The sequence below is a fragment of the Cynocephalus volans genome, unplaced genomic scaffold (genome assembly GCF_027409185.1).
Source record: "Cynocephalus volans isolate mCynVol1 unplaced genomic scaffold, mCynVol1.pri scaffold_35, whole genome shotgun sequence".
Lineage (NCBI taxonomy): Eukaryota > Metazoa > Chordata > Mammalia > Dermoptera > Cynocephalidae > Cynocephalus > Cynocephalus volans.
In genome coordinates, this window is record NW_026902463.1 from 1,428,819 (window position 1) to 1,446,966 (window position 18,148).

General features: G+C 49.8%; 1 pseudogene; it reads left to right on the plus strand.

The window, feature by feature from the left end:
• LOC134369084 (F-box-like/WD repeat-containing protein TBL1X) overlaps positions 1-18,148 on the plus strand; it is a 31,680-nt pseudogene that overhangs the window by 13,342 nt on the left and 190 nt on the right.

An 18,148-nucleotide genomic window follows, 5' to 3' on the forward strand; every position in this document is an offset into this window, starting at 1 on the left:
AGAAGCAGTGCCAGGCGGAGAGTGGGTACCCTGTGAAGGCTGGCTGTCATTATTATTATGACTGCAGTGTCATAGCCCTGCGTGAGGTCTTTTCAGGATACCAGGAGGGTGAGACATAGCCCTCCATCCATTGATCAGCATTGCTGGAAACCTGGACGAGGAAAGCCTGGAGCTATAACGCTGCAGAGCATGGTGGAGATACAGGGGAGTCACTGGTTGAACGCAGGAGTGGCTTGTTTTGTTTTGCTAGGAGTGGGTCAGTGAAAGGAAGGTGGGTAAAGAGAAAGAAAACAGGGGAGAAGGGAAAGGTAATGTCTACTGTAAAGGGCCTGTGCTTGTATCCTCTAAAAACGCAGAAGAGAGGAAGCCTTGCAACCTAATTTATGTATGGTTTTGTAAAGAATTACAGGGCTGTATGCAACTGAGTGCAGAATTAATGACATCTACCACGTTTGTTCCATCCCGTCAATATAAACTACCTATTTTACACATCCGTTATTACCGGGAGATGAGGGAGGGACGGGGTGGGTTGGGGAGGAGCGAGTGGATAGGGAAGTGAGAAGGGAACGGGGCAGGAGAGCACAGACACAGACTCCTCCTTGCATGGAGTTGTGCTCCCATCTAGTGAGACTTTGGTTTATTGCAAAGTCAGTTCGATTTGTGTAACGGGAAGCAGCAGGGCTGATGATATTGCATCTGATGAGAGCCAAGCCCTCACGCTCCTGATCCCGCTGCCTCTGTTCGGGTGACTGAGGGAGGGTGGAAGGGAAGCAATCGCCAGGCCAGGTGGAAAGGCTCCCACCTGCTCGGGTAACCAGGGACTAAGCCTGCAAACCGACAACGTCGCCATAAACAGTGGGCAGAACCAAGTCAGGAGGAGTGGTCACTTTGAGAACCCTTGCTGCCCGATCAGCAGACAATAGAAACGGAGTGAGAGGCCCTGCCCCACCTCTGGCCGGGGAGCCGAGCATGGAGGTCCAGGTTACTCGGATGCCCCTACAGCATTCACCTCCCTGGGTTTACGAGACCTCGAGCACCCCAGGGCCGCCTGTGGTCCACACGGGGCGATCAAGCCCCACCAGACTGGGCTGCCTGTTTTACCTGCAGCTGCAGAGATCCCCCCACCGACAGCAGGGGGCCACTTTCCTTTCCTTGAGGAGGGGGTGTTGCAGCTTCCCCACTGCCCTCAGACCCCTACGTGGACCCCCAGCACCTCCTTCCATGCCTCATGCCACTGCCTTCTTTTCGCAACGCGGCTGTCATCCACAAGCAGTAGCCGTCCTGGCTCTCCTGAACTTTTCCTTAAAAACCTTCATCCAAAATTCCTTTGAGTTGCCAAGCAGCTTCCCACACAGGCAGTAACGGAGACACATTGGGGGAGGAAGGGGACACAGAGAGGCTGCGGCACTGAGCTCCCGCAAAGAATATGTGAACCGAGGGGTCGGGGGACTCCCAGAGTTGGAGTTCTGCAAGAGACAGCCATCCAGGGCACGTGGGGCAGCCTCCACTCTGTTCCCTTTTGCTTCTTAATAGCACTGAAAGGGTCCTCCCATGAAGGAACCTCATCCCTTCCCCAGTCTTCCTTGATCTCACACTCGTCTCTCTACCCCTGCCCTTTCCTGCCTGCCTGACCCCACATCGGAAGCCGCAGTCCTGCAGCAGTGGCCACCCCGTTAATGAAGCGTGGTTGAAATCCGCGCTGCCCCCTTCAGAGCTTGCTGGCTCTGCCCGCTCTTCCTGCTCTGGTCTCACCTGCCTGGCCTCCCTCTCGCGGCAGGTTTTTCCCACTCAGCCTTCACGTTTGGGATCGAGAGCCACATCAGCCAGTCCAACATCAATGGGACGCTGGTGCCGCCCGCCGCCCTCATCTCCATCCTGCAGAAGGGGCTGCAGTACGTGGAGGCTGAGATCAGCATCAACGAGGTACGTTATGTTTGCGGGGCTGGGCTTCCCAGCAGCGGGGTCTCGGGACCCCAGTCCAAAGCCCGCGTGTGCTTCCTGCAGGCGTCTGAGAGCAAGCTGGGGTTGTTTGTTTGGTTTTTGTTACACTTTGAGCATCCCAAATCCGAAGTCCTAAATGTTCCAAAATCTGAAGTTTTTGAGCATCAATGTGATCCTCAGAGGAAATGCTCACTTGAGCATTTCAGATTTTGGATTTTCAGATTTGGGGTGCATAACCAGTAAGTATAATGCAAGTATTCCAAACTCAGAAAAAATTTCACACTGTGAAACGCTTCTGGTTCCAAGCATTCCTGGGAGCCTGACAGAGGGCATAACCAGAGGGACAGTCAGGGACAGAGAGATGATGGCCCTGTGTTAAAGTGACTTCAGGTGCTGGTTTCACGACTGTGCTCTTTGTGGAGCTGATCCGGGGAAGGATGGAACAAAAACCATCAATTAAAATGATACAGATTCTCTTGTATCCCCTGCCACCTTCTAGATTGGGGCTGTGCCGATTTGATAGAAATTTTGAAAGTCAGTTATTTGGGATTTAAACAGATCCCTTCTCCTCCCTGGCCCCTTCATCTGTGCTCTCGGGATTCAGCTGAGTCCCACACGGATGAGTCCACGTGTCCCAGTTCTATCCTGCCTTCCTCAAGTTCAGAGCACACAAAAATGTGTTTCTCCGTCCACGAGGCAGAACCCGGAGCAATGAGGGTTTCATGTGATTCGAGTATTTAGAAAGCACGTCTTACTTTTAAGTGTGTACAGAAATTTTTTTGATAGTACCAGAGAATCGAAAGATGTTCAGACAAAAATGTGAATCAGAAGCCCAGACTGGAGCTCCCTCAGTACAGCGTGGTGTTGACAACACCAAGTCAAGGGTGATCCCCTTACCGGTCAGCTTTTAAAAAAAACAGAAAAATATGAATCAGAAGTAAACGAGGTCATTGTCGGTTGTATCGTGGCTGTATTCGGTCTAAACCCTGAACCCAGGGCATCGTTTCAAGTAGCTGCAAGTGCTTAATTTATTAGATCAGATGGGCACGTGCACCAGGAAGGAAATCCTGAATGTTGCAGGCATCTCTAAATCGGGGCCGATGCTTCCAAAGACTTACTCCTCCCACAAAAGTGGGTACTAAGAGATTCCACACTTGCCGTGGCACCAGACGGGGTTTCTCCTGCTCAGCATTATGTACATTTGTGGCTGGACCCTCCTCTGTAGTGGGGACTGTCCTGTGCACTGGAGGATGTGGACCAGCATCCCTGGTCTCCACCCACCAGCTGCCAGTAGACCCTCTGCCAAGTGGTGACAATGAAAAATGTCTCCAGTCATTCCCTGATGTCCTCCAAGGAGACAAAATTACTCCCCCCATACACACACCCCTGCCCCTGTTGAGAATCCTTGCATCAGGGATATAGCACTTTTGTCTAGGAATAAAGGAGACACGTTCACATATCCTTAATGACCCAGTTCAGGTTGACACTTACCAAATATCAGGTCTCCCTCAGGACAGCCACCATACCTAGTTCTTCATCGACGATTCCCCTTGTCCACCTCCCGGTCCTTGGCCCACCATGGAGTCCCTCTGCCCTGCCCCTACAGTCCGGGCACCTGCTTGATGCCGCCGACCCCCGACCCCAGCCCCTGAGCTCCCAGGCGTCTCTGTTTCTGGGCCACCTTCCTGCACCTCTCCCACCTGGAAGGCAGAGTCTGGTCCTCGATGTCCTCTTTTGCGGTTGCTGACGGCTGCCCTTGGCTTACTTTCTCAGGATGGCACGGTGTTTGACAGCAGCCCCATAGAGTCCCTGTCCCTGATAGACGCTGTGATGCCCGACGTGGTGCAGACGCAGCAGCAGGCGTTCCGCGAGAAGCTCGCGCAGCAGCAGGCCAGTGCGGCGGCCGCAGCGGCAGCAGCAGCGGCTGCAGCAGCAGCCATGGCAGACACGGCAGCCCCGGCAGCAGTTTCCCAGCAAAATCCACCAAAGCATGGAGAGGCCACGGTCAACGGGGAGGAGAACGAGCACACGCAATAATTAAGTGTGGGGCTTCTGGCGCTTTATTGTGCTTGTAAAGCTGGGCGAATGCAACGACTTCTTAGAGATCTGCCTGCTGTCAACTTCTCACCAGTTGCTTTCCAGTGCTTGCTTACTGTACGGCCGGAAGACCTTCACATTCCCCGTTTGTCACCTAAATCCTTAGACCTGACCTTCTCGACACACATCCTGGATTTTATGAAATCCTGCTGCCCTGCTCCTGAAGGCTCGCGTGTAACAGGGACAAGTACCAGATGATCACTGTCCAACATAAGCAAGTATCTCTCTCAGCCTTCCATGCAGAGGGTTTTCAGCCAAATTATGGTCTAGTAGTCGAGCCCATGGTCAGTGCAAGGGCACCACGCCCCGAACACCAGACATCATCTTACTTGGTCATTGCAAAACCCCGGGAGGTTAGACCTGTTAGCTAATCGCCCAAGAGTATGCAGCAGATGAGTCAGAGCTCGACAATCATATCACAAAACTTGTTCAGGCCCGGTGCACCTTCCACCAACTAACTCCCACATCAGAAAATCTATTTAAAACTAGAACAACAGAGACAAAAGAGGTGCCATGTCCTGGGACCCAAAGTCAGAATGCAAGGCATGCCTGTGCTCCATCAAGGACCTGAGCCATTCTGCCACCCCTCTGGTCTGAGGTCGGCTCCTTACCCGTTCCCCATCTCTGGTCGTTTCCTCTGGAGGCTGTTCCCTGCAGTGGCCGTGGGAGTGGGAGTTCTTCTACCCAGGCTGCGTCTGGGCACTGACCCCTGCCCCAGGGAGCCCAGCCTCCTTCTCTTGCTGGTGCACGTGGCTAACACACCCTCGCTCACTGCTCTTAATTTCTGCAGCAGCCAGCTCAACCCCCTTCTCAGCACCTCACGCCTGGTCTGCAGACCAGCCTGTTGGGGCTGCAGTATGCCATGGCCGCCTGTGGATAAGTGAGCAGGTGACAGCCTACTCTGCACGCCTCTACAGAGTCCCAGGCCCCCACTGCACGGCTGGCTAGGACGCCAGCTGTCCTCTCGCCATCACCAGGGGATGGATCCACCAAACATGGAAGATCATTTTGCTTATCTTCATCTTCTCCCAGCCACATGGGAACTTGGGAAGCATAAAAGAAGTAGGGTTTTTTCACAGCCCCGCTGTTCCTGAGGGTAGGCTGTGAAGATTTTGTGTCAGGCTTCTCAATCCAAGCAGGGTCACCAGGAATTTTCATATTTTTATGTGTTGACCCAGAAGCAGTGGATCTTAGGTTACCTGCCACTGAGAAGTGAGTCCTTCTCTTCCTGGGGTTTTCCACCAAAATACCTGAACAAGAAGATGTAACAGCAGACTCAACTCTACACAGCATTACAAAACTGTCAGCTGCTGCTGACTCTGTGCTAGTTAGATCGGACCGCTGCCTTCTCTTTCCCATAAAGCAGGGGCTACTAAACTTTCCCTAAGGGGCCAGACAGTGGCTGTCACAGGCTTTCAGGGCCAGGCAGTCTCTGTCACAGTGACCCAACTCTGTCTTGAAATGCAGAAGCAGTTGTCCTCTTCTGCTCGGGCTGCTGTGACAGAGTACTGCAGATCTGCGGCAGAAACAGCAGACATTTCTCCCCGCAGGCCTGGAGGCTGCAAGTCTGAGCTCCAGGTGAGGCAAGCTGGTTCCTCCTGAGTCCTCTCTCCTTGGCTAGTAGACACCATCTTCTCCCTGTGTCCTCACATGGTCGTCAGTCTGTGTGTGTCTCTGTCCTAATCTCCTCTCCTTATAAGGACATCAGTTGTATTGGATTATAACCCACTCTAACAACCTCATTTTACCTTAATCACCTCTTTAAAGACCCAGTCCCCAAATACAGTCACCGTCTGAGGTACTGGGGTCACGGTTCAACCCATATCAGTCGCTGCAGGTAATGCATAAATATATGGGAGTCGGTAAATAACTTAAACGTTATTTATGAGGAGAGGCTGCAGCAGGATAGATTTTGGTCCATGGGTCATAGTTGACTGGCCCCAGTTTTATGGAATAAATTAGTGTATTCCTCACTCAAGTTTGTAGACTGGCAAAATACAAAGAGACATAAAATACCCAATCACACAAAGCCAAGATTTAGTTATAATCATCAGAGATGGTATCGCCTAGTACATAAAAACAAGGTGTTCCTAAAACAGAAGCCCCCTGAGAATGAGTTTCCTTTTTATTGATAAGCCATATGCCTTTTTGTGTTTCCTAGAACAGATAATCACTCAAAACCCATGCAAATTGACTGGGACGTTGAGATTCCACCCAACAAAGCCACAGTCCTTCGGGGCCATGAGTCCGAGGTGTTCATTTGTACCTGGAACCCTGTCAGCGATCTGCTGGCTTCTGGGTGAGGATGTCAGGGGCGGGACGCTCCATGGTCAGGGGAACCCCTGCTCGCTTCTGGCATTCTGCCTCAATGGACACGTGCTGTTGTCTGACCTCGTGTGTCACGTCTTCCCGACATGAGCAGATCCCGAGCAGGTCCTGTTAACTCCACAGCTCTGTGTGTCTCGGATTGTGAAGTCGACATTCCTCGCCGTGTTCTCCATGGGATGGGGATCAAAGACATTTAAAACTGATAAATGCGGAGGTGGGGAGGAGAGGAGGGGGGAGGGATGGGAGGGGGGGAAAGAGCTGTTCCCACCAAGAGCCGACGTGCGTGTGTTTTTATTCTGCAGGTCTGGAGACTCGACGGCCAGGATATGGAACCTTAATGAACACAGCAACGGGGACTCTACCCAGCTTGTACTGAGGCAATGTATACGGGAGGGGGGACACGATGTCCCCAGTAACAAAGATGTCACCTCACTGGACTGGAACGTAAGCATCTTCCACCCCCAGGCCCCTTGAAATGTGTGGTGGCCCTGCCCTGAGCTGTGGGCTCACAGGTGCTCTCCATCTCCAAGAGATCCTGCTTAGGCCATGGCGGGCACAGAATGAGCTGGGTGTTGGGTGGCCGTGCCTTCCCATGGTCAGCACACATGAGCGAGTCAAGCCTGATGGCGCTGAGAGGGGGACCTCACAGCGTGAAGGTGGGACCCCCGGAAGGCTCAGCTGGGGAGCTGTGACAAGCAGCCAGGAAAGAAAACTTTCCACCTGGAGAGCTCAGGACCAGCAGCTAAGTGCATTTATACGTGGGACACATGCCGTTCAACTTCTTTTTGCTTTCTGCATAGTCTTAGGATGACTTTCTGTAGGTATTTTAAATTCTGTCCTTAATTAGACAGCACACATGTTGAGTGGGTCCAGTGTGGCTTTCTCACTTCCTGGTCCACATGTCTTGCATTTAATTTAACAGCAGTGTGTGCTGAAGTAGTCAGAGATGACCCGTTAGTCTCTTAATGTGGCATCAGTTATCGGCTTAGGAATATTCTAGACTTGGGATCCTGGCGATTTCTGTGTGCTTTTCTGGTGCCACCACTACTAAGCTGCTTCTGTGGGTTTGTGTCTCTTTCTGGCCCGCAGAGCAATGGGACGCTTCTGGCCACAGGTTCATATGACCGTTTTGCAAGGATATGGATGGAAGACGGTAGTCCTGTGTCTGTCGTGTTGAGGTTGGACAGGACCTTCTTCTGTATGTAACCGTGAAGTGAACAGACCATGACTTTGAAGTCAACATGTTTGTCTGTATTTGTTTTAAATAACAGGTAATCTGGCCAGCAGCTTAGGCCAACATAGAGACCCCATCTTTGCCTTGAAATGGAACAAAAAGGGGAATTATATTTTGAGTGCTGGTGTAGACAAAGTGAGTATTAACTTAAAACAAATACTTTCGATCTATACATGTTTATTTTCATTCTCCAGATAACACGATGTTTTCTTTGAATTCTTAGGCTTTCTCCTTCCCCTTAAGAAATCAAAAGGACCTGTATAGGTTTTGTTTTTGTAATTTTGATCTTCGTGTTAATTTTACCATGTAATCTCTGTCAGTATATTCCACTGTTCTACAGACCTCTGTGCAAAGTGTCTCTTCTTTTGAGGTTCATAGTTTAATGATAAAGAGAGGAAAATCTCCAGACTGTGTTTATCAATGGCTGGACAGAGCAGGGGGTGTGGGTGTGCTCTGTGTAAACTTTCACCCCTAGACTGATGTTAGTGACACAGACTGTTCTCTTAGCAGACTTCTGCTCTCCTAATTTGATAAGCTCCTTTTTCCCACTGTAGACTGCACAATTCCTGAGCAGGAGTAAAACGGACCCAGGGACAGGGCACTGTCCCCTGACAGGCCACGGAGCCAAAGTGGGACTCCTTTACTCTGCACTTGGACAGGGCTGCCAGAGAGATGTGATGGCTTTAGAGCCAGGTGCCTCTCGAAGCCATCATGGGGTGGAAGATCCCAGAACAAAGAGGAAGGAGACATAGAACCATTCCCCCACAGAAACTACACTGGTTTCATGATAGTTTGAAAACTTTACTCTGTTACTGCTTTCTGTTCATTCAAGGTGTAAAATTTAATATAAAATAATAAACGAACTCTAAACATCATCACACTCTTGGAGAAGTCATGGGTGCACTTGGCAGGGTACAGCCCACACAGGCGATAACTGGCCCATCACCTGTTCTTCTAAATAAAGTTTTATTGATACACAGCCACTCTCATTTGTTGAGAATTGTCGGTAGCCGCTTTCACGCCTTAGTGGCCGAGTTGAGGAGTTGCAATAGAAGACCATTGGACCTCAAAGTTTAAGGTATTTACCAGGGGCCCCATGACAGAAAGAGTGCCAGCACCTGTATGTGGATATAACAGTGTAGGTCAGTGAATCATTTGTTCCTTTTCTCTATATTTAAGCCAAGAAACTCTTCATTCAGACTTGGGAGCCTAATTTATTATAATATAAGAAAAGATAAGCTGCTGTGGTTGACACACTAAATGTGTCGTGTAACTACCATCAAATTTTTCCCAAGATGTTCTACTTCAATTAATACGCATACACAGCACTCTGTCATGCCTTCAGTAGGCCATGGGAAACTGCCACTTGAATTATGAAAATAATTCAAGAAAATGATCGCTAACATTTACAGCAAGCAGGCATTAGTATGTTCAATTCCATTTTACAGAGGAAGAATTGGAGCGCCAGAGAGGTTTATTACCTTGTCTAGTGACACACAGCTGGTGCAGCGTGGAGGAGGATCAGTCCCTGGTTACCAGTAACTCTGCCCTCCGACTTGCCGAGCATTCTAAATCATTTCCTGGCCACCTGACCACCTGGCGGATCTTTATTGTACATTCATTTGTGTGTTTCTCACCTGTTATTTTTTTTGACTCTACCAGGTGACGGACTGTACGATCAGTAAAAAATGCGTATTTGGAATCATGTTAGTCTTTTGGGTCATGTATGTCCCTCTTTACTCCTTAGTCAATCATGGCAGGAATAATAACAGTGTCCTTGAACATAATACCCATGGAGAAAATGTAAATTATGATGATGCTGGTGTGACCTTCAGTGTATGCTTAACCCAAAGTGACAAAAATATATTTCACATTCTCAAAGCTTTTGTGAAATGTTTTCTTTGGTTCAATGTATATTTAACATAAACGTCAACTAAATGTTCCAGTGACTGATTGTAGTATGTGAAAATGTATCAGACATTTGTGAGTTTACTTACAGTTTGACCCTTGAACAGCCCAGGTCCACTTATACATGGTACTTTTTTGGTCTGGTAAATACTGCACAATGCTATAAATGTCTTTTTCTCTTTCTTATGATTTTCTTAATAACATTTTCTTTTCTCTAGCTTATTTTATTGTAAGAATACAGTATATAATATATATATATATAAAACACAGAAAACATGTTTTATTTGAACGTTAATGTTATTGGTAACAAGTCAGATCAATAGTCGGCTATTAGTAGTTCCGTTTTGGGGAAGGCAAGAGTTACACGTGGATTTTCAACTGTGTCCTGGTCGGTAACCTAACCCGCCCATTATTAAAGGACCGATTGTACTCACAATATATAATCCACATTTGTTTGTGCTTGAGAAATTAAGAAAACAGTTGCAGACAAACAGTGACAGGTGGTCTAGAGCTGACCCCAAATGTAGGAATACCATGTTTAAAAGACACTTGCTGCTCTGAGTGATCCCTCTGAATGTTTCTACAATCAACCGAAAACATAACCAGCTCTTAAAATGAAATCTTTATGAAGTCCCACTGACAGACAGGTGTAAAGTTTCCAATGTCGTTGAAAATTCCAGTTAATGAAGACTTAATTCCAATGGTATTTATGGAGCTGCCCCTGGCTGCTGCTTTAAGTATGTTCCTAGCATCAGTAAGTTCATCAGAATTCATGATTTACTTTGTGTTCCGAGTTGCCGATCACCTTTTTCCTTACTGTAAATCAGAGCCTGACCCGGGCATAATCCGATGGCTTTTTCACATCGCGTGGTCCTGGTTCATGGATGGTCGGTGAGGGGAATTTCCAGAAATGTCTGTTTGTGCAGCTCTTCATTTGGAAAACTGCTGGAAAGACATTTAGATATGTTTTGGTACAGGTATTTTAGCGTTTTGGGATGAGGGGGCATCACCACTGATTTGGGTAGTTTTCTCAGTTATCAGTTAAGGCTGCTGTGTCCGCTGCAGTAGGCACCAGCTCATGTGGCTGTAGGTCATCACATGTGGCCGTCCAAACTGCTGTGTGTAAAACACGCTGTGATTCCAAGTCCTAGGATGGGGGGCAAGAAAGAATGTCAGATACCTCATTAATATTTTTCTATACTGATTACATGTTGAAACAATAGTATTTTGGCATTATTGGAGTGAAATAAAATACACTGTTAATGAATTGTACCAGTTTCTTTTTTTCTTTTTAATGTGGTGACTGTAAAATTAAAAATTAGTGTAGTGACTCACATGATACCTCTGTGGGACACTGCTAGGCAGTTAGCTTATTTGGGGAGAGCACGGTGTCACACCAAGGTCAAGGTTCAGATCCCCTTACCAGCCAGCCACTAAAAACCCCCAAACTACAGAGAAAAGAACACTCCCCTCTGCTTCCCCTTCTCCTACTAATATGACCTGTCCTCATCCTGAACTTCCTACAGCTTCCCGGAAAAATTAAAGGAATAGCTCTATTGGACTGTGGTGGTTTAGAAGGAATAAGGGCCCACTGTCTTTTCTTGTATGATGCACTTTTCATGAGAAAACTTTGCAAGAAGAATAATTACTAACTTTTTCCTTTGTTTGTGGCGTGCAGACAACAATCATTTGGGATGCCCACACAGGAGAAGCCAAACAACAGTTTCCTTTCCTTTCAGGTTAGTTTTGTTTTGATTTTGTAATTTAAAAGGAATGATTCAGAGTTCTGTGAAATGTCCCTTAAAGTAATTGTGAATGCACAGAGGGAGCAGCCTGTGGAACCTCGCTGGTGGGAAGGAGACCCATTTTATGTTAAGTGTTGTCGTTCAGGTTTGCAAGGTACAGACGCCTCAACACCCACCTGCTCCCGAGTCTGGAAACACCAGCCAAAGAGCCAGGGCAGGCTTCTCTGTCCTGCTGCTCCGGGAGGGCTGCTGTGTTGGGGTCCCTGACACCACTCCGTGTTTGGCAGTCTGCTGGGTGGACACACAGGACTCAGCATAGACACCTAAACTTCTTGTGGGAACGGATACAAAGCAACATCAGCAAAGGGAAGAGGCATGAGGGATGAAGTCCCAGGGAGAACAGACGTGAGCTCCCCGGGGAGTCGCACGGGATCTGCTTAATTCCCCCAGAAGTCAGCTGTCTTCCAGTGAAGCCCGTTAGAGACTTGGTGCTGAGGGTTTTCATTTGGGGCTGGTCACATGGAGGCACCCATTGCCGACCCCATGCCCGATTCTAGACTCCCAGAGTCAAGCAGGTGCTCAGCACAAACTGCACTGTTTGCACGGACAGCACAGGCAGGGGCCGTTCCCATCAGTGAAGGAATGGTGAGAGCTCGTATCATAAGAGGTTGGTCAGACCTTGATGGCTAAGCCTCAAAGCACTGAGCTCCTGGCCCTTGAAGACATTACCTGGTTACAATGGCCCGAAACGCTATGTAGGCAGCACCCTGTTCTCTGTGTGACGTGTGCTCTAGTGAGGCACTGTTCACAGCCCTCAGGCCATGAGCTTTCCCAGTCAGGGTTCTGTGAGCACAGGGCACAATTCCAGAGCTTCTCTTTCTCAGAAGCAGCCTGTGATGATCCTGAATAAAAGGGACTCGCTGAGATTCCTACGGGAAAGGGGCACATCACGTGAGCAGCTCCCTCTCCCCCTTGCTGTTCCTTCCCGAGCCCCCCGCCTCCGGCCGTCACCTCTCACTTGATGCGTAAATGCCTCTAGGGAGTGTTCCAGTGGGAGTGCCTCAGGGGAGCAGAGACTATACAGACATGAGCAGTGCATGGCCATGAGGTCCCCGGAGTGCCAAGTGATCACTTGAGCAAGTGGGTGCCTGAGAGGAGGTGGGAGCAGTCGCCCTCAGCCGCAGACCCGCTCCTTGTAAGTGGAGAGGCACGAGGCTTGGAGGCCACAGGTACAACAGCCATGGGGACTAACACATCTGTACCCCTTCTCTGGCTGGTAGCTGTGCTGACGGCCTGAGATGGCTTGTCTCACTCCATGCTCAGCATCCCCTGAGGGCTTATCAGAACATCCTTGTGTGCAGCTGAGACCCCAGGACCTGACTGATGGACAGAACAAGGATGGAGTCTGGCCGCTCTGCCTTCACCACCTGGTCTTTACGTGTTCTTCCAACATCTTGGGGCACTGGCTCTGAGGACAGAACGAGGGCTGGGCTTTTAACAATGGCCCTGGGCATTTCGGTGCATTGGAAATTGTCTGGATTTCCTGCTGCTGTCTCAGCAAGGAACCCAGAAAGTAGAGAATGAGAACGTAACTAAAGTGCAGCATTAGTTAACCTTTGTATTGTTCCCATCGTCGTTACTTCTGAGGTCCCTTCAGGGGCAGGGCTCACACTAGATCAAGGAGTTGGGAAAGCTTGGACATGGAGAGGTCTAGCGGGGAGTGACCAGAGGGCAGTCACCTCAAAACCCTCAGCAGAGCCGAGGGTCTCTTGGACTCAGGGAGGGTGTTCCTCACGAGTCCTGAACCTTTCACCCAATTTCATCCCTAATATGGGATTCTTGTTGACTCTAATTATTCCCGAATCCATGGGATGCATTAATGTGTTGCAGGATTTTTTTTTTTTTAATTGGGGTGTCTTGAGCAAAGGCTATGAAATCTTTTTCCTCTTCTTTTTCCTGCTCTCTCTGTGAAAGCAAGTCTAAAAGGCCCACCGTGGTGATACTGCTCAAGCAGGAAGGTGCGGCGGCAGGTAGCCAGCACACCTCACCTGCCCTTTCTCACCTGTGCCGTGGGAGCAAGAGATGCTGCATGTCGTGGGGCACAGAAAGGGCCACGGGGCCTCTCTCCAGAGGCATCTTGTCGTCCCTGCAAATGTGGGAGGAGAGGGTCTTTAAGGTCTTTAAACCAAAGAGTCAGTTCACGAGGGAATATGTTTTATCGTGTTACTAGATATGGCTTCTCCACCATGCTGTCAATTTTTCTAAGTCAGGTGAGCTCTGTGCACAGCTGATAAATGTCAACGTCCTCCCTGTCTTTCCTGCTCCACAGCCCCTGCTCTTGATGTGGACTGGCAGCACAACACTACCTTTGCCTCCTGTAACACAGACATGTGTATTCATGTATGCAGACTTGGCTGTGACCGCCCAGTCAAAACCTTCCAAGGACACACAGTAAGTGGGACTTCTGAGTTTCAGACTTGAGTTCATGAGAATGTGATGTGGGAGCCTTTTTATATATATTTTTTTTTACCTAGAATCAAAGGATGCCGTGACAGCAGACCAGTTCCTCTGCAGACCTTTGCTCTTGAACTGTTGCAGCTACCCTAGGCAGCTGGATTAAATCAGTGACGGGAAGGCAGTGAGAAAAAGTGACCCTGAGGTGATCTAGATGTTGGACTTTGTGGCAAAGGCTATGAAAAAAATGTACGAGGATATAAAGGAAAAGATGCTTGCAATAAGTGAATAGATGGGGAGTGTCAGCAGAGAATCGAAATACTATGTTTGGGGAGTAATAAGTGAATAGATGGGGAGTGTCAGCAGAGAATGGAAATACTATGTTTGGGGATCCCCTGTTAAAGCAGAGGGGTCTGATCAAAGCCCCTGGGGAGTTGCCATCATGCCCCCAATTTAAGGGAATTCAATTCCATTGTCCTCAGTGCCTTTGCCTTTCATTACTACCCACCAGTCTCAGCTCCCAGCCCAATGCGTTCCTGCTTCCAAAAGAAGGTTCTTTGGAGCACAGGTATCCATTGCCCCATGAATATCTGGCTGTGGTTACAAAGGGACACTTGCGTTTTCTGGTCTAAACTTGTTTCACCACTAATCCTGGATGATCTGCAATCTTTTAATAGTGCTGCCCACAGTCTGTGTGTGCCGTAGGGTACAAGGTCACATAGCTATGTGATTTCCAGCTGCCGTGCCCGGGATTTTACCACCGTGCCACCACTTGGCTCTTTAAATGGCTCTCCTTGTGGCTAATCGTTGGAACAAGCCTCAAGCGAAATGTGGCTGAGCCTACTTCTTCCTGAGACTTTTGAGCCACTTCTCGATGCTTCCTAGTAATTGTGACTTGGGCTGAGAGTGGCGGGTGGGTGGAGGTGGCGCTCCATTCCCAGGAGGGTTCAGCTTGAGACAGTTCATGGTGACTGGCTCCAAATTCCTGGGCCCCAAGAAACCTAACCATCGATTCTCCTGTCAGCATCCGCAGCCAGAACCAGCTACCCTTGTGCACATTGACACACGCCCACACTCCCACACATGCATGCACTCACTCACACCTCCAGACTCGAGCACATGCACACACACACATACATGCATACACACTCGCACACACGCAGGCACACTCAAGCGTACTCGCACGCACACTCACATGCCTGGACACTCATGTATGTGTATGAAAACCCACACACAGCCACATGCTGACACACTTATGCAGACTTGTGCACATGCACACAAAATCATGCATGCTCATGCACACTCATGTACACTTGTGTGCACGTATGTGCATGCACACATCTTCACACTCACACCTGTACACATTATCCGCTCTCCAGTCTGACCTCTTCATCCTTGCCTGGCTCATAGGAGCCCACTCCTTGGACTCACATGCATGCCCACTCACACGCCTGGATACTCATGTACGTGTATGAACACCCCCACACGGCCACATTCTCACACACACGTGCAGACGTATGCGGACTCACACTTATGGATACTTGTTCACATGCACACAAAGTCATGCACACTCATGTTCACTTGCGCACACATGTGTGCACGCATACGTCTGCACGCTCACACACAGGTCCACACGTTATCCCCTCTCCAGTCTGACCCCTTCATCCTCCCCTGGCTCACAGGTGCCCACTCCTTGGACTCACATGCATGCCCACTCACACTCCTGGACACTCACATCTACATATGCACACCAGCATACATGGCCACTTGCTTAGACACATGTCCATGTATTCATACACATCCATGCACTTACACACGTCTGCACACTTACACACCCCTGGGCAATCACAGGCACCTCTGTGCACATGCCACTCTCCAATCTGACCCTTTCATCCTCCCGTTGCTCACACAGGAGCCCACTCCCTGGACTCCAGGCTTTCTTCCTCCCTTTTCCCAGGCCATCCGTGCCATGTGGAACACTGATGTGGCCCTGCCACTTCTTTGCTTCACACCCTTCACAACTCAGTTTCCTTAAAATGTAGTGTGACCATATAATTTATCCTCCAAACCAGAGTTCTTAGGTGTGTGAAATTATTTAGAAAATGAATTATGAGTGTGAAGTTAGTTAATTGTTGGGCTGGACAGCAGGCATAATATTGTGGGATTGTCCTGAGCAGATGGGGCCCTACAGTCACCCTAAGGAAAAGACCCTTGTGGGTGCACCTTCTCCTTGGTCTCCATGTGCGGCACAGTGTTCCTCTGCCACAGGCTGTTCCTTTGTAGAACCGTGTTCCCTGTGTGTCCCCCTCTCCTTTGCCTGCCGGGTACATTTGCCTTTGTCCCCCGGGGCTTAGCTTCGGGATCTCGGGGCCCTGGTGGCCCTCAGGAACAGTCCTGTTCCTTTGTGCACCCAGCATGCTGAGCTGCCTGGTAGAACTCCCCTGCCCTTTGTATTTCCAGGCTGTTTGCACTGGAGGGCAAGCCCCTTGGGTGGGTTTTGTTTCTCCTGTGTGTTCTTACAGAGCCACCCTCTGGGCTCTGGCGTGTGCTCGTGCACTTGGGGCACACGGGCCTCCTGTTCCCCGTGGCACCGCACCGTGGCTGAGGGGTTTCATTTGTCTGCATTGACCCCCGGCCACTGCCACTTGCCAGAAAAAGGTAGCAGATTTAGATAGAAGCAGTAGCTGTAGCATTAAAAATGCACAGGGAAGTGATTTCCATGTCCAGTTTTAAAACAGCTGTGGTTTTGGTGTTTTTATTTGCTACCTATACTGTATGTGAATTCTTCATTTGCTTCCTTCCTAGTATGGAATTTTTTCCCTTCAAGAAATATTGATGAGGGTGGCTGCTCATTTGTGGTATATGGCTGTGCTTTTATATAAATGAACAAGGCAAAGTGATGAAAAAGGAAAACGCATGGCCTCCCAGGCTCTTTGCTTTTCTTTTGGGGAAAGTCCCAGGTGGCCGATCAGCAGGATGACAGAATCTTGCTTCCCCTGGAGGATGGCCAGCAGGATGACAGAACGCTACTGCCCTCAGCAGCAGTCTCTGGTGGACGGTAGGCAGGATGAGAGAGTGCTACTGCCCACTTGTGTACAGCTGCTGGGGTGACAGGGTGCTACTACCCCCTTGTGGACAGCCACTGGGATGACAGAGCACTATTGCCCCCTGGTGGATGGCAGGATGACAGAGCACTACTGGCCCCTGGTGAACCGTAGTCAGGATGAGAGAGTGCTACTGCCACCTTGAGGACAGTCACTGGGATGACATCACACTACTGCCCCCTGGTGGACGGTAGGCAGGAAGAGAGTGTGCTACTGCCCCCTTGTGGACAGTCACTGGGATGACATCGCACTACTGCCCCCTGATGGACGGTAGGCAGGATGAGAGAGTGCTACTCCTCCCTTGAGGATAGGCAGGGTTGTTACAGAGCAACATAGCCCCTGGTGGATGGTCGGCCGGGTGACAGAGCACTGTTGCCCCCTGGTGGATGGCTGGGTGAGAGCGTGCTACTGCCCGCTGCTGGATGGCAGGGTGACAGAGTGCTACTGCCCCCTGGTGGACGGCCACCATGATGACAGAGCGCTTCTGATCCCTGGTGAACGGTAGGCAGGATGAGAGAATGCTACTGCCCCCTTGAGGACAGCCCCTGCAATGACAGAGCACTACTGCCCCCTGGTGGACAGCAGGCAGGATGAGAGAGTGCTACTGCTCCCATGAGGACAGCCAGAGTGGTTACAGAGCACTATTGCCCCTGGTGGACAGCGGCTGGGATGACAGAGCACTATTGCCCCCTGGTGGATGGTCGGCCAGATGACAGAGGGCTTCTGCCCCCTGCTGGACGGTAAGCAGGATGAGAAAGCACTGCTGCCCACTTGTGGACAGCTGCTGGGATAACAGAGCACTATTGCCCCTAGTGGATGGTCGTCCGGATGACAGAGCACTGTTGCCTCCTGGTGGACGGCAGGGTGACAGAGTGCTACTGCCCCCTGGTGGACGGCCACCATGATGACAGAGCGCTACTGCCCCCTGCTGGATAGCCACTGGGTCTGTTCTCAGGCCTTGATATCCTTTCCAAACCCGTTCTATTTTTCAGAATGAGGTCAATGCTATTAAATGGGATCCTTCTTGAATGTTGCTAGCATCCTACTCTGATGACATGACATTAAAGGTAAAGTTGGCATCTGTAGGGATGAGCTCTTTTACCCTAAACAGCCCACAGTACTGAACGCAAGTCTCACATGTGGGTGTTATCTGTACTGAGTCCTCTTCCTTCCTCTATAATTTGTCCCATTACTGACTGTCAGATTAGCTCTCGCCCAGTGAAGTCTGATGTACCAGTCAAGGGTCCTGCTAGGAGTCCCAGCCCTTCCTGGGCAATGACCTGCAGTTTTTTCCAGTGGGACATTCCAATGGCTTGTGTACGGTTCACAGCCAGCAG